The following is a 14,670-nucleotide window of genomic DNA, read 5'->3' as shown; positions in this document are numbered from 1 at the left end:
TTGTAGGTTAATTGACTTCTGAAAATTACCCCTTGTGTGCAGGATAGAACTAGTAAACAAAGATATCATTGGTCGGCGTGGACTTGGTGAGCCGAAGGGCTTGTTTCCACGCTGTATCTCTAAACTAAACAAAACAATGCCTGGCTTTCCTTAAACTGACCCTGGTCGGTTTCCGTGATCTTGAATGTATCTCAGCTCTAAGCATTTCTTTATCGCTGTGAATTGCGGAGGCTCTCTCCCATTCTCCTGCAGTCTCTCTCTCCATGGCAACCACACTGTGTGTGCTGCTGCTGCTGTCTGACATTCATGAGGATGTGACTTTAAGGGTTGGCACCTTTCTCTGACTGCAGCTGTGATGGACGTAGGTTCCATTTTACAACATATTCTGGACATTAGAAACACCCTAATGTTACTGCACATTTGTTTTTTATTAAATTAGCAGTCTTTGCAGCTATGGAAAAAATACCCAGTCCTAATTCTGAGCAATAATTCCTGGAAACATGCTGAACGTTTACTATAGTTTCCGCATTTATTTCTGGAGCAATTGTTTAATGATATTTCTCGTGTTTGTAAGCTATAACATAAATGAAACACCAGTATTAGCAAACAGCAAGGCCTAGACAATAGGCATGGCATGTGAAAGCTTGTTAATCCCTTTGTTAGGGTGGGTCAAACAGCATTCTCTTCGGAGTGCTCACTATCAGTAAACTCAGTACCACAAACAATCCAAGCCATCCTACTGATCTGTCTTCGATAAGACTTTATTTTGTATGTTTTGTCTATGTTGAACACATGTGGGAAATTGCATAGTTCTGGGGTCAGGTCTGGTCTGATGTCACGGAGAGTAAATGCAAGAAGGGGGTTAGGGCAATGGACCATAAATGAAGGAGTCAGAGCAAATGTTGAAAGTCATGAATGATCCAGTCATTGGGTGTGGGTGGGAGGGTGGTGAAATCAGGTGAGGATTGGTTGTCAGGATCATTAGAAGGAAAGGATCTTATGAGAGTGGCTAGAGGGAGGAATGGATGAGTTGAGGGTTAGGTTAGCAGTCTAGGATAGAGTTGAGGGTTAGAGGTTTGTGAGGTATTAGAGGAGTTATAGAGGAGTGTTGGAGTCATAGAGGAGTTATTTTTATTTGTGGTTAGAGAAGGAGACTGCATCAATGGGGCAGATAAAAATACCAGAAGTAACTAGTGAAACCGTCAGAGATAAGGGTGTAGCAAAACCAATTGGTGGACAGATTAGTGTCCATTGCATTGATCATGTCTGTTGTAGCAGGAAGAATGTTCAAAAGGTCTACACTTCTGAAAAAAGGCTACAAAACTGATTCTTCACTCCTTCTCTCATTGGAACACATGGGAGGCTAGAAATTTCCATGATCAATCCGATGAAAAATAATAGTCACCAAGTACTGTTTCAGTATTTTTTCAATACCATGTCAACCAGAACTGCATATCATACTCCAAATGCGGTCTAACCAAAGTCCTGCATCAAAGAACTGCATTATGACCTTGACTATTATACTGACCAATGAAGGCAGGCAAACATGTACTTTAAGAGCGATAGGATACAGGCAGTGGTTCACATGACCTTGCGAGAGGAAGGACACTGAGTGAAAAAAAACATGTTCACATGTTGCACGTTTCAGAGATCAGTCTGAAAGACTGAGCAGTGACCTTGTGAAGAGTTTGAATTAATTACCCTCATAATGTGTACCCAATGAATCGTGATCATGTGCTTGCTTTACATCACAAGTTAAGCAAGTACGAGAATAAATGTAACATTTATATCCATTTATTTTATTATTTTAAATATGAAGCACTTTTCTGCAATGAACTATTCTTGAACTGGCACATTTTCTGAAAGTGTCAAATGACATTTCTCCATGAAATTCTGTTGGAACATCTCTGGGGAATATGTCACGTGGCAAGGCACAAATAAAAATACCACATTCTATAAATGACTGGCACAGCAATTTCAGTCCTGTTCCATGTATAAAGTGTCTTCCTGCACAGATTTGTTTTGGTAAGGAAAAGCTCATCGCCAAAAACAGATCTTGTTTATATTCAGTTCTAGTTGCTTAGGACTGGTACACATTGTTACTATGGTCGAGAATCTAAATGCTCAGAACAACTGGCAGAGAGTAAAGCCAAAATTATCCTCTTCTCCATTTCTGTGCCTGATGTTTTTACATGTTTGTCAGCGCCTGTCAGAAAACTGCATATTGATGATGATATATTGACACTTTGCAATAATAGCAATTCATTGCTCCTAATGGCAATTAATAACTGGACTTTGCTATTAATAATAGCAATTATTAATCGCTATTAATGCCTGCATGATTTTCCAACCATTCACACTGGGGCAGTGCCAGGTCTTAACATTTCCACTAGAAGAGGAGTTTTAGAGACAGTTGCCTATACTGGATTAACAGGAGATCAGCATTTGACAGACAAACATAAGCAAAGAATATTGGATGCTAAGAATCTGGAAAAAAAAAAGATTTATAAGCACTTAGCAGATGATGCACCTCCTGCCTGAAGGTAGCAGTGAGAAAAGGGCATGGCCCAGATGGTGGGGTTCCTTGATGATACTGTGCAGTTCTTAAATGGCCACATTCCTGGAGAAGGTACTTCCACAATGTGCTTGGTAGGAACTCCTGGGATTAAGACCCAGCATTTTCATTTTACATTTTCCGGCAGTGATTGTTTGTAATTTAGAGAGGAATCTGCAGTTATATTGTTTTCGTGGCCTGCTGCCCTTGCCCATCTTGGTTACAGTGTTTGTGAGGTGCTTCAGATTAGCCTAATTGAGTAACTGCATGGTATTTTGGGTGTGGCGTTCACTTTGGTGATGGTGTTCGAGGAGTGGTGGGAAAGATTATTAGGGAGGTAAATGGGGTACCAATTAATTGGCTGCTTTTTCACAGGACGATACTGAATTTCTTGGATGTGTTGGGGCAGAATTCAACCAGGCACATTGACGGCATACTTTGTAGTTGATAGGAAGTGCCAGGTGGTGGCACCAGAGATGGCAGATACTGGAAAACAGAACAAAAAAGATTTGCTGGAGGAACTCAGCAGGTCAGGCAACTTCTGAGGAGGGAAATGCACTGTTGATGTTTTGGATTGAGACCTGTCATCTGGACTGAAGGAGGAGTGGGAAAGCAGCCGGGATAAAGATGTGGGAGAGAGTAGTGGGGCAAGAGCTAGCAAGTGATAGCTGGATCAGATTGGTTGGCAGATAACAGATGGGTGTGGGAGTGGAGGGAGGAGATAGCAACAAAGGTTGAGAGCTGAGAAGTGGAGAACAAAAAGCTGTAGATTCTGGAATGTGAAGAGTGGAACTAAATGATTGCAAAATAATTCAAGGTATTTGTTGGCGAGTCACTCTCTGCAGGGTATCCAGACTCTCACCTGCTCGTGTGTGCAAAATATATTATGTGTCCAGAGATTTGGTCAGTGGTGACCCCATCAAATGTTACCATTGAAATACTTGTCAGCAGAAATGCTGCTAAGTGTAAGGGGTGAGTAACTACAGTTTGTCTTGGAGATGCTCATAGGTTGTAATTCTCTGGCTAAAATGGTACTTGTCATTTATCAGTCCATGCCTGAATGTTGTGTGTGTGTGTGTGTTGCTGCATGCAGGGGTGGGCTGCTTCATTTGCTGAGGAGTTGTTGATAGATATGCAGCCATCAGCAAATATCCCCACTGTTGACATTCTAATGGACGGAAGCTCATTGATGAAGCAACTTGCATGCATTGTTTTGACACAGTGTGGTGGAACTCCTACAGAGAAGTACTTGGGCTAGATGATTGAACTCACAACAACCGCTGTGCAGATGAGACTCCAACTATTGTGACATTTTCTGCTTGTGGGCTCTTGACCTTAATTTTTCCTATGCTCCTTGAAGCCACATTTGATTAATCCTGCTTTAACCTCAAAGGCAGTAATTCACACATCACTTCTGGAGCTCAGCTCTTTTTGTCAGTGACCAGATCTGAGGCTGGGCAGTCCGTGCAGTGACACAAACCAGGGCTCAGCAAGCCATGCTATTTGGACGCTGCTTGTGAGCACTGTTGGTGACATCTATCATCACTATGCTGATGCCAGTGTGGGCAATTCAGTGGTAATTGATTAGTTCAAATTTGTGGGAGGCATTATCTTGTAATTTCACTCCAAGAAGGGTCTAGACCCGTAACGTCACCCATTCCTTCTCTCCAGAGATGCTGCCTGTCCTGCTGAGTTACTCCAGTTTTTTGTGTCTATCTTCACTTGGAATACAATGTCTGTTTTGGGGGGCTGATGTTGAGCATGTGATCCGCATGACCTGTACACTGTCACCAACTGAGAATAACTGGGGCTCAGTGCTGGGATTATTTCACTTTTCTTTTGTAAACTAGCATCTGGAGTTCCTTGTAGCCTCTTTTCTGAATTCCTTGTTCTAAATTAAAGTGCCTCAGTTTCTTCAATTTCCCTCTTAACTAAAGCCTGTCATCTTTGGAATCATTTGGAGAATCTTTTCAAAACCCTCTGTTGGGCCATTGCATTCTTCCTAAAGTAAGTGCTCAAAATCAATTACATCTACTGCCTATGTGGTGATTGTTATAATTTTGGTTATACCCCTTTGATTTTGTGTTTTACATTCTTATTTTCAAACCTGGGAACAATTGTCCCAGATTTCTGTGTTTAATGAGCCACTTTCACTCACTATTCATTCACCTGCTAATTGCACTCATATCCAGAGCAGACACTTCACTGAGAACTTCGTAAAAACAATACCTCATGATGAATCGATAGCAAAGCTGTCAAGTAGTTTGAATGTTCCCAAACAATAACATTGTCTAATTTCTAACATTTTTTTATTTACAAAAAAAAATTACAGTTTGAAAAAATTACTGATTGATAAGATTTGAAAAGGACGACAGGGTTTCTCTGAGAGATTTGGTTTGCTCCGACACTCCAAAGGCGTACAGGTTTGTAGGCTAATTGGTTTGGTATAAATGTAAAAACAAATTATCCCTAGTGTGTTTAGCATAGTGTTAGTGTGCAGGGTTGCTGGTCGGCACGGACTTGGTAGGCTGAAGGGCCTGTTTGTGTGCTGTATCTCTAAACTAAACAAAACTAAAATTAAATTAAAGATGTGCCGGGGATGGGGGGAAGGAGGAATTGGCTTTTAGACATTACAGCTTAGTTTGGTTGTGGGAAAAGTGTCATAGGAGAGTTGCTGGGCATGTATGAGAGAATACAAATTGCTGGGGTAATGGGTAATCAGAGTGTTAATGAGTAATGACCCATGGTATCACCCTTTTGGGAGCTGGCATTCTGATGAGCTGAATGGGCTCCTCTGGGTCATAATTATAAAGTGTAATCCTAAAAGCTCTAAAAAAATAATAATCAGCAATTGAATTTCTTCAACTGCCTTGATCCATTCTTAAAAATCTAAGTTGCCTGAAACTTTTCTCTCCCTTAAATGAACTTGTATCAGTGATATTTCTTCATCAACCTGAAATGATAATTTTGTTTCTCTCTTTTTATATGCTGCATGAGCATTCAAAAAATATATTTTTTTTGTTTCAGGATCTTGGCCCACATTTATTCCCAATCCCTAATTTCTATGAGATTGTGTATGATTGTGTATGATGTGCTCCATCCCAAGATGGCTGCCGTGGAGGGAGAGTGGACGCTGGCGCGCTTTGGCCGCCGCTGCTCTCTCTTCACATTGTGTTTTTGATTTTCTGTTTTTGGACTGAATTCTGTTTTTAGTTTGTGTCTCTGTGATGTCTTTATTATTTATTTTACTCTGATTATATGTTTATATTCCTGTTAATCTATGTAAGGTGTCCTTGAGATGTTTGAAAGGCGACCAACAAATAAAATTTATTATTATTATTATTATTATCCCTGATCTGATAAGTGATATTGGTATTGCCGGTCAATTCAGAGGGCATGTGAGAGTCAATCACGTAGGGTGGATCTTGAGTTACATATGGACCAGACCATGTAGAGATGGCAGATTTCTTCCCCTGAAGGTTATTAAAGAACCAGATGGTCTTTATAACAATGCAGTAGTGTTTATGATCATTATTTCTTCGGCCAGCTGTTGTTTTTACAAATTCTGTATTGTTAACTGAATTTAACTTCTGTGCTGGGATTTGAACTTTGGTATTTGGATTTCTACTATACCATCGCACTTTTTAAAATGTCAGTTTACAAGCAACTGCAGTGTTTGGTCTCCCATTGCGGGTTTTGCTATCTAGCAACTGTCAGGCTGGTAATTATGTACAAATCACACAGCATACCAGGCAAGGAAATATGTGTGGTTAAACACAAATTATGTCAGTTGCTCGATTGTTGTACCATGCTATTAGCTTTATTCAGCTAAATTACATAATTATTTCATTCCCCAACTCGTCTTCGAAATACCTGTACGTGTACAATACGGACAAACTAAACACACCATACAAAATGAATGTATTTCCATTTCTGCCTAAGAATTCCTCGTACAAGAGATAACATTGAAGATAGAACAATACAGCACAGGCCCACAAAGTTTATGATGGACATAATTTTAAGTTAAAGTAATTTCATCAGCCTGCATATGATCCACATCTCTCCATTCCCTGCATATACATGTGGAATCAGTAATTTGAGATAGAAATAATTGCTGATGAGCACACCCTGAAAATAAAAAAATATTGCTGAAAAATTGCTTTTCTCTCTTTCTTTTCTATTTTTCTCTATTCACTTTAACATTCAATGGCATTACCAACACTGAACCCTTGGTATCAACATCATGATGATCCCAAATGGCCAAGAATCAATTGGACCAGCCAAATACACACTGTGGCTATGAGAAGATCTAAGGTTGGGTATTCTGTGACAAATAACTCAACTATTAACTCCGTAAAGACTTTCCACCACCTATAAGGCACAATTCTGGAGTGTAATGGAATATTCTTCATTTGCCTTGATGTGTGCAGCTCCAGCAGTATTCAAGATGCCTCACGCCATCCAGGACAAAGTGGCCTACTTGATTCATCCCATCAACTGCACTAAACATTCATCTTCTCCACAATTATGCACAATAGCTTCAATGTGCACCATATTCAAAATGCTTAGCAGTTGTTTGCTTAGGCTACTCAAATGGCATCCCCTAAATTTACAACCTCTACCAACCAGGGACAGAGTTTTAGGCACAGAGAAAACAATCACCTTAAGGTTGTTAACCAAGCAGCACCTGGTTCTGATTTGGAAATATATTCCCTTTTATCATCACTGGGTCTAGATCCTGAAACTCCACACCCAACAAACAACTTTGTGGGAGTACCTTAACCAGATGAATTCCAAGAAGCTTACCCTCCCTTCTTAAAGAAAATTAGGTCCAGCTGATAAATTCTGGGCTTGCCAAAAATGCCTAGATCCAGAAAAATGAAACCATTAAAAAAAAAATCTATATCCTCCCCAACCTCATTTCTTTCTTGTAATTGATTTGAATTTGCAATTTTAATTTACACTTCCTGGGATCATTTAGATTACGAGATGAAAATAGGTACCGAGTGCCGTGATACTGAAACATGTGTAATTAAAAGTCTAGTTTTAATTGTTACTCGACCCAACTCGGTATAATTTGAATTTGCCTGGAGGAGCTAAAACAGGTACTTGGGGATTTACCAATCAAATCTAAAACCAGGTCAACCAGCACAGAAACAGCCCCTTCAGCCCCACTTGCCCATGTCAACCAAAATGCCCCATCTATATTAGTCCCACCTGTCCATGTTTGCCCCATATCCTTCTAAACCATGTACCTGCCTCAACTACCTCCTCTGACAGCTCGTTCCATATGCCCATTACTGTCTGTGTGAAAATGTTACCCCTCAGGTTGTATCTTTCCATGCTCACTTTAAACCCATGTCCTCTGCTTCTTGATTCATCTACCCTGGGTAAAAGACTCTGTTCATTACCCCATCTAACCCCCTCAATAAGATCACCCCTCAGCCACCTACACTCCAATGAATAAAATAATTGATGTTAGGAGAAGGTATTAGCTCACATGTTCTGCATCAAATAGTTTGGAGCATCTTTAGTGAGGGCAAGCAGATAACATGTGGTAAAGAGCTCTTTAAAAAACTTCCAAGCTGCCATTCTAGCACAATGTCCTTTTGTGATAAATACTGTATAAGCTGCGTTTTTGTTCAAGGGAATATTCTGCTTGGGATCTACTGGAGACTCTCTAATGCCCAAGATCCTCCTCCCCATTTCAGGTTGTACACTGATCATTAACAGATCATCAACCCAATTGTAAGCACTTGCTTGTAGACACAAGGAAGTGCAGATGTTGGTTTACAAAAAAATACACAGTGCTGGAGTAACTCAGGCTGAAGAAAGATCTTGACGCGAAACATCACCTATCCATGTCCACCAGAGATGCTGCCTGAGCTGCTGAGTTACTCCTGCACTTTGTATTCAGTTGTTTGCTTGTTCACACAGACCTCTGATTCCATGTAGACAGCACCACACCATCCCTGCCTCATGCTTTGATCAATGTCTATTGCCAGATCCCAAGTCTAATCAATTAAGCAAATGTTGGTTCGTAATCTTCATTGAATGACTGTATATATGCTGCAGTTTTCGTAATTATGTATTTCAAGACACTCCAAATGTTCATTGTCGACCCCACAAGCTGAGAGAAATTAGACTGGTTTTCACATTCATCATTTGAATACCAAAAAATAAGTTGAGAGGAAATAATTGCTTTTTCATATAAAGTAAACACCTTTGACATTTGCTGCTCTAGCCATTTGGATGTAAATTGAGTGTAACTATTTTCTTACAGTCAACTCAAGGTGATGACTTTTTTGAAAGGTGAGATGAGATTTAGATAAACAGGGAACACGAGCAAGTTTATTTTGGGTGGAGGGGCTTGCTTTGGCAACACCAATGTGGGCATTTTACAGTGCAAAAGACCCTGTTGGCACACAGGGCTCAAGCTGATCCTGGACTGTAAATTCCTCAAATCACTCACTTATTTTTGGAGTTAAGCCTTTTCTACTCAAACAAATACTGGCATTGGATTTAAAGCCAGTTTAAGTGTGAAGTACATGAAAGAGAAAGTGAGCTGGGTGGAGGTACAGTGATTGATGGAGTTGATGGCTTCCATTGCTATTCCTGCCATCTCTGCTTCCTGCTATAGCTGCCCGTCCCCTTTTGGGGCCTCTGGCTTCTTGTTCAGGCATCTGCTCCTCCTATCATGGCCTTCGGGCTTCTGCTGCCTGTATAAAAGGCACTCTGTAGTCTTCCAAATCTTTATTTTTACAGAGATCACCTTGGTCTAATTAAAAACCTGTGTAATTTGTCAGGACTGGGATATTAGAATATTAGAACACAAAATTCTGGAGCTCTTCAGACTGAAGAAGGGCCCCGACCTGAAAAGTCACCCATTCCTTCTCTCCAGAGATGCTGCCTGTCCCGCTGGGTTACTCCAGCATTTTGTGTCTGTATCTGCAGTTCCTTCCTATTCATTATATTTTGAGTATAATTGCTGCATTGAGGTAGTCCTTGACCTGCCAACAGAGCACAATACATTGAGCTTTTCAGTAGTACCTTTACTTAAATTCACTCACTCTTTCAGGTCTTGACGCAAGATCCATAAAGCATGATCCCAGCACGGTCACCAATGTTGTGCTTCCACTGGGTGGAAGCTGGTAACTAAAACAGAAAATATCTACAAAAAAGAAAATGCTGCACATGCACAAAATGTCACGCAGCATCTGCGAAGATCAAATTATTCACTGTTTCAGGTTGATGACCGTTCATCAGAACAAGAACAAGTTATAAGGCAAATGTGTTTCACATTGCAGAGAATGGCAGTAGTGCAGCGAGCAAGGGAATGCCTGTGACAGCCTGGAGGCTGCACAAGTGGAGGTGGCTGGCAGAAGTGTCCGAGTGGACAATGTGAAAGTTGAAGACGGAGGGAATTAACAAGAAAAATATAAAACCTGTGCGTTCTGTTTTAGTGCAGGAAGCACCAAGAAAAACAAACATCAGCTTGTTATAAGACAATATGTTCATACAGCATGTTCCTTGTGTCTTGTTTATTTGTCTTATATTTTTAAGAATACTATAAAGCAAAAGGTGTAGAAGGCAGTTCAATCAGCCGATGAACCTCTCCTCTATTACCTTTGGATGGAAAGTTTCCAACGTAAAGCAGAAATTACCACAAGGGAAAGAAAACGTTGATAAATTTGGTGGGAAGGAGTAAAACCACAATTTTAGCTATATGAGAAGCAGTAATCCTGTGTGAGCATACTTTCTTGCTTTTATTGTGTTATAATTTGGCGAGTTACAGTACATGAATGGTAGGATGGTATGTTTTGGCCAAGATTACTCTGACTCATGCTGTTGTATTGTGGTATAACATTAAGTCCATGTATTCTCTTTTGGTTTACAGGAACAAAATGATTTGGTATATTACCCCGTCTGTACACCAGCTGATGAATCAACACCTGCTGCATGATGTAGGATGAAATAACTCATTCTGAATCGATGTGCGAAACATGTTGAGAAAGCCCTGAACTACAAGAGTAGAATTGGAAGAAAATAAACAGGTACATTAACCCATTGGAAAAAGTGGATCCCACACATGCTGTTTCTGCTACTGTGTTAAGACAGAACCCAATCCTGTTCTGTAACTAATATTCAAGCACCATTTCGAAATGTATGTGATCTAATTTTGATGATATTGTTTTCCTCCTCACCTTGTGAAGGCCAAGGTTTTTATATTTTCATTTTATTTTAAGTTAATTTTACACAAAATGTGGAGGACATGTGCATCGCAAGGGAATAAATTTAAATTTATATAGATGTTCTTACTATTCCAATCACACAATATGCCTATTACATATAATTTGAACCATTGAAAATACCAGATATTTAATTTGGGCTGCAAATATCCCAACTAAAATTTAACTTGTGGGGTCAACGATCAATTGTGGGCAGTGAATACTGTTCTGATACTGTGGATTTAATCTTGTGGGTAAATTGTTCAAATATCTATTTTTGTATATATGATATATGTTTTATAACAAATGATTGAGTTTACTCGTGATATGTTAATTATTAAAGCTCTAGGGTTTTAGTTAAATTGATTTCAATTTCTTTGGAAGACCTGTTCAGGGTGACAGTGGTAAATATTTCAGTGAGAAATTCAGTTGCATTTTAACATGCTATGATTTGTTGGTGAGGCCTAATGCATCTTTTCAAATTATCAATGCACTTTTGTCAGATCATTGTATCATTGTAATTAAAGACATCTACCTCAGTTTGATGTATTCACTCATTTTTCTTTTATTTATGTGATAATACATTTTTGACATTATTATGTGTTCTTGTATGGTGAAGCATTTTGGAAACCTCCATAAATACCTCAACATCTATGCCTCAGATGCCAGAGGTTATTGTGAAATGATCAACACCATCTTGGTTGTAAAAACACAAATAAAAAGGAGAGGTTATGATTCCAGTCTAAGTGTTGGATATATAAAGAACAGGAATTAGAAGAAGCCTTTTGTTGCAACATTACCAGAATGATGAGTGTCTTGCCTCTAGTGGTGATCAATTCTAACATTCCATTCTTATACCTGCAATACGAATATTCACATATCACCATTATATTTGTGGTTTTAATGGGCTAACTGTTGTGTTTTCAGATGAATAGTTTGGGTTCTAAGCAGGCTGATTGAAAATTGATAAAATACAAATCAGATCCAAGGGACTAGATTTCCCTCTTCCATCGGAGTAGATTTTGTGTGATTGTTCAAAGGCCTCATCGGTTTCAAGGACTAGGCCTTCCTTAGCATTGAGTCAGAAGACTGCAGGTAATTCTGAGATCATTGATCAATCTGCTGACTGTCACCTTAGCCAGAGGATCGCAGGTTTGTAGTAGGTTCCCTGGATGGGAAATACCTGGCTCCTCACAAAGATAAAGTAAAATATATTGTTTGGCCCCTCTGGTATTGTGAAGAATGTGCATATTGCACATTCCATCCAATTTATTCCTAAAGTGGCTTTAAGGTTAGAATGACATAAATAGAACCTTGATATAAATGGAGTCGACTGAGTGTCAGTGAGAATGGAATGGTGACAACAGAGACTGGAATGGTAAGCATGTCGATCCCATTTTAAATGGATACAGATCCATTTTTAAAAGTTATGAGGTCTTAAAATTAACTCGATGAAGACTTTTCTGAAAGAAACAATACGCATGTCAACCTGTTCCACATCCTTCTTAATCATAATGTGGAAACAATTATTAAGACATTTATCGTGTTTATGGCAAGGAACTTTGTTTGGAGCTGTTGTCTTCTGCCAGGTGACAGGAGGTGAATCATGATTGAATACAACTCCATATTTACTGCTTGAATGTGGGTTTCAGTTTCCCATTCACCATTCACCATTTATTCTTCTGAGAGACGAGACAACGAGGACAACATGCCATGTCCATATTTGTCCTTATAGCATGTTGACATAAACTTCACCGTACAATATTGGCAGACAAGATACTGTGATACATATGGTGAACCCCGAGTACTGTGAATACTACATACTGAATATTACTACACCAAAATTTGCTGCAATCCAGCAATTAAGTGTTATGCGTTAAGGGTGTTGAGGATAATATCTAACAGTAAAAAGGTCAATGCTCTAGGGTACAATTCAACTCTTGTAATTTTTTCATTCTGTTCAAACCTTAGCCAACCAAGCACTATAGAGAGCTGCAGTTTGCCATTCATTTTATAGGTCCAGCCCTGGTTATACTTCCCAAAACTCTTTTAACCATTTCTCAGCCCACCTTCCCAACTGATCAAGCTCCGGCTGCATTTTTGATAACATGTTCATAATATTGATATTTACTGAGTTATTAAGAACTAACTAATGTCTTTGAAAAAAATGAAAAGTAAATTCTTCAGTTATATGAAATTACTTATCACAACATTAATAGTGTAAATCTGTCATCTATTTGATGAACAGTTGTAATCAATCATTCATGATTTCTATCACAAGCTTTCAAATATCCACGTTTTATGTTCCATGTTTCTTCATTAACATGGTTATTCTCAATGCTGTGATTGAGAAATAACTGTATAGAAACATAAAAAAATAAGTGCAAGAGTAGGCCATCGGCCCCGTGAGCCAGCACCACCATTCAATATGATCATGGCTGATCATCCAAAATCAGTACTGATCCAAAATTAGTATCCCTTACCCTAAGAGCTAAATCTAACTCTCTCTTGAAAACATCCAGTGAATTGGCGTCCACTACCTTCTGTGGCAGAGAATTCCACAAATTCACAACTCTCTGGGTGAAAATGTTTTTCCTCATCTTAGCCCAAAAAGACCTACCCCTTATTCTTAAACTGTGACCCCTGGTTCTGGACTCCCCAACATTTTTCCTGCATCTACCCTGTCCAATCCTCTAAGAATTTAATATGTTTCTAGAAGATCCCCTCATCCTTCTAAATTCCAGCGAATAGAAGCACAGTTGACCCATTCTTTCATCAAACATCAGTCCTGCCATCCCGGGAATTAACCTGATGAACCTATGCTGCACTTCTTCAATAGCAATAATTTCCTTCCTCAAATTAGGAGACCAAAATTGCACACAATACTCCAAGTGTGATCTCACCAGGGCCCGGTACAACTGCAGTAGGACCTCCTTGCTCCTAAACTTAAATCTTCTCGCAATGAAGGCCAAAATTCCATTGGCTTTCTTCACTGTCTGCTATACCTGCATACTTACTTTCAGTGACTGTACATCACACCCAGGTCTCATTGCACCTCCCCTTTTCTTGTGAATTGTTATCTGACACCATTCAGATAATAATCTGCCTTCCTGTTCTTGCCACCAAAATGGAGAACCTCACATTTATCCACATTATACTGCATCTGCCATGCTTTTGCCCACTCACCCAACCTATCCAAGTCACCCTGCAGCCTCATAGCATCCTCTTCGCACCTCACACTGCCACCCAGCTTTGTGTCATCTATAAATTTAGAAATGTTATATTTCATTCCCTCATCAAAATTGTTAATATATATTGTAAACAACTGGGGTCCCAGCACCAAACCTTGCGGCACCCCACAAGTCACTGCCTGCCATTCTGAAAAGGACCATGTACATTGAACATGTTTGAGAACATACCCATGGAGCAGTGGGAGGAGATGCATAAAATAAATCTCCTTTTCCTTCTGATTTCTGCTGCCCTTGGCAGAAGTGCTTCACCTCCCAGGTCTTCCTTGACCCCAGCAGTTCACTGTGTTTAAATCTGAGAACGTTTAACTGCATGTCACCTCTCCGCTTTTTTGATGTTTTGATATTTTCATTTCAGAAATTTATGGAAGAACAAATGCAATAAATTAAATTTTAAATAAAGGCATGCTGCAGCAATGGACAATCAATGGGTGATATAGAGCTCTGGAAGCTATCGATAAGAAAAACCTTTTTATTCCAGGTCCAAGTTTCCATGCAATGCGCAATGAGATGTTGAGAGGGAAATAGTTATGTTATGCAGGATTTGTTTTGTAATGTGGATTACTTTATAACATCAGTTCATTACCATTGTTTAATGCTTATAATAGTACAGCACGGGAACAGTCCCTTCATCGGCCCC

The 14,670-nt window shown here is 39.5% G+C and overlaps 1 protein-coding gene across 1 annotated transcript in view; it reads left to right on the top strand.

The window, feature by feature from the left end:
• The window catches only part of LOC129707717 (potassium voltage-gated channel subfamily A member 3-like), a 36,333-nt gene extending 22,489 nt beyond the window's left edge, over window positions 1-13,844 (top strand). The window contains exon 2 of the mRNA XM_055652944.1: window positions 10,452-13,844. The gene's annotated coding sequence lies outside the window, so the exon portion shown is untranslated. The remainder of the gene's footprint in view (window positions 1-10,451) is intronic.
• Window positions 13,845-14,670: the final 826 nt, after the last annotated feature.

This window comes from Leucoraja erinacea, chromosome 22 (genome assembly GCF_028641065.1).
Source record: "Leucoraja erinacea ecotype New England chromosome 22, Leri_hhj_1, whole genome shotgun sequence".
In the NCBI taxonomy this organism is placed as follows: Eukaryota; Metazoa; Chordata; class Chondrichthyes; order Rajiformes; family Rajidae; genus Leucoraja; species Leucoraja erinaceus.
This window is presented reverse-complemented; position numbering and strand designations above follow the sequence as displayed.